At 39.3% G+C, this 2,878-nt stretch overlaps 1 non-coding gene across 1 annotated transcript; it reads left to right on the top strand.

Annotated features, from left to right (window-relative positions):
• The first annotated feature begins 2,445 nt into the window (after nt 1-2,445).
• Nucleotides 2,446-2,551, top strand: LOC145607838 (small nucleolar RNA R71). The gene has a single exon (XR_014105642.1). It is a non-coding gene; the product is annotated as a small nucleolar RNA R71 (small nucleolar RNA).
• Nucleotides 2,552-2,878: the final 327 nt, after the last annotated feature.

Here is a 2,878-nt window from a genome sequence, read left to right as displayed (position 1 = left end):
TATATATTTATTGCTTGATCACGCCTTTTATTAATGTTTAAAGGGAATTTGTACTTGTAATCACACTTAATAAGATAATTAATAATCTTGTTAGGGTTAATTTGATTATAATTCAAGTGATCGCCAATAATAGTTTTGTTTGTGCATTAATATTCAACCAACATAGATAAACAGGTTTAAGGTTAATCCTAATGTTTGCATGTTAATTGAAAAGCGCACATGAATACGATCAGAATAAAGTAGAGGCCTATTATTAGGGCAGGTTCAATCTCTTTTAGGTTAGATTTGTACCTTCATCCCCGAACCCTTATTTGGTTCTAGACCTTATGGAGTTGACAATCTCTTGGATCGTTAAGGGTGTAACCTTCACCCTGTGAACGGTTTACAAGTTCCTAAAACTTGTTGGCGACTCTTTTGCTCTATCTTCTTCCCTTTTGGACGCCACCGTACTTTAGTGTATGATCACAGTGGGGTTCAAGCTAGGGGTTAGCGCTTGAAATTTATTCCCTACAGAGGGGAATTAACACACATGATTCCTTTCACGAAAGACAAAGTCTCATGCATCGGTTTTAGCTCGAAACTTTCCTCATTGTTACCAACTCTCAAAGTAATACGACCTCCCTTAACATCAATCAAAGCTCTCGAGGTGGCTAAGAAAGGTCTCCCTAAGATGATAGGAATGTGGTCATCTTCCGCAATCTCTAGCACAATGAAATCAACGGGAATTGTGAATTCTCCTATCTTAAGGGGAACACCCTCAACTCTTCTCTTTGGGAACTTGTGAATCTATCGGCTAATTGAAGGGTCATATTGGATGGAAGGAGCTCACCTATCTTAAGTCTCTTGAAGACGGAATAAGGCATGATACTCACGCTAGCACCGAGATCACAAAGGGCATTGTTGAACAATTTTCCTTTGATTTTGCAAGGGATGGAGAAATTCCTGGGGTCTTTCAACTTTTGGGGTAAGTCATTATGGATAAAGGCGCTACAACACTCCAACAAATTCACTGGTTCTACCATATTACAATCTCTTTTACCTCTCAAAAAATCCTTAAGAAACCTAGCATAGTTTGGCCTTTGTTCTAAGACTTCGGTGAAAGGAATAGAAAGATGAATTTTCTTCAGCATCTCAAAAAATTGTCCAAATTGCTCATCCAATTTGTACCTATTGAACTTTTGGGGGTATGGAAGTTTGGGCTTGTAAACCTCATTTTTTTTTCTTCTCTTTATCCTTTGGCTCTTCATTAGATTCCTGACTCATCTTGCTAGACTCTTCATGCTTATTCTCTTTACTCGAATCACTCCCCTCTTCACCCTCCTTACTCTTGCTAGGAACACTCTCTTCAAGGACCATACCACTCCTAGTGGTGATAGAACAAACCGGTTCCTTAGGATCAATTTCTTACGAGGGTAAAGAAGATGGGCTAGCACAATCTTTCAAGGGGTTAGCTAGTTGAACGATGTGGTTCTCAAGCATCTTTCCATGAGTTAATAGGCCATGAAACATTTTGTCACTAGAGGATATGTAATCGTCCAACTTCTTGGCTTGATCTACCATGAAATTCGCTAGCTTACTCATAAATTGAGATTGCTGATCATAGGAATCATCACTTTGGCATTGAGTTATTGGAGTACATTTGGGTGAGGAACCCCTTTGAGCATCATTTTGAAAATTTCCTCTACTTTGGTTACTCCAATTACTCGTACCAAAATTTTGGCCGGAATTTTGACTATGATTACCATAACCTTGGTTATGATCCCCATATTCTTGGCCGTAGCTTTGATCATTACAACCAAAGTTGTTATGGTTACCACGAAACCCTTGGGTTACTTGGTTCCTATAACCACTAATTTGTTTATAATTATCGTAGCTCCCATGGTTGTGATAGTTCCTATTTCCAACATTCTTTTGAGCATTAACTCTAGATCCAAAATGACTATTTCCAACATAATTCACATTTAAATTTTCATTTTCATCGTATTCATCACATCCATCACAAGGAAAATTTGGACAATTAGACGCATCATGATCATTTCTTCCGCATAAATCATAAGCCAAAATTCTCTAATCATGCAACAAGAAGTGAAAAGAGGGTTATAGTAAGAAGATGTACCTCTCCCCTTAAATTGGGAGGGAATATCTTGTGCTTGTGAAGATGAATTTTCAAGCTTAGCTTTGATAGAAGCCACCTCCTTCCCTAAGTCCGAAAGTAGAGTAGACAATTTGTTGATGGCATTGACTTGATCAACCGAGGCACACTCGTTTGTTGACTCTTCCTCAACCTCTTGCCAACTCATGTAGTTCCTCACTACATCATCTATCACATCAACAACCTCTTCCACCGTCTTTTTCATGATTGGGCCTCCGGCTCCGGCATCTAAACTCGACCTACCTTGAGGACTCAAACCACCATAGAAAATTTAAATTATTTGGTAAGTTGGAATTCCGTGGTGAGGACACTCTCTTTGATACTCTTTGTACCTCTCCCATGCTTCATAGAGATTTTCATTAGGCCTTTGTTTGAAATTTTGGATCAAAGCCCTTGCCTCCGCCGTTTTCTTTTGGGGGTAGAAACGGGATAAGAATCCTTTGTTAACATCGTCCCATGTTCTTAAAGAATTAGGCTTGACCTCCTTGTCCAACCATTCCAAGGCTCGCCCTATGAGGGAAAAAGGGAACAATTTGAGCCTTATATACTCTTGTGCAACCCCACTCACCCTAATAGTGTTGCAATATTTCTCGAATTCCTTAAGGTGGTTGAGAGGACTTTCATTCAACGCACCACTAAATTGTTGCCTCTCAATCAAGGTAATCATTGCCAGCTTGATTTCAAAATCGCTATCCGGAATCAACAATGGAGCAATCCCGCTCTCAT

Source organism: Chenopodium album, chromosome 2, assembly GCF_948465745.1.
Source record: "Chenopodium album chromosome 2, dcCheAlbu1.1, whole genome shotgun sequence".
Classification (NCBI taxonomy): domain Eukaryota; kingdom Viridiplantae; phylum Streptophyta; class Magnoliopsida; order Caryophyllales; family Amaranthaceae; genus Chenopodium; species Chenopodium album.
This window is presented reverse-complemented; position numbering and strand designations above follow the sequence as displayed.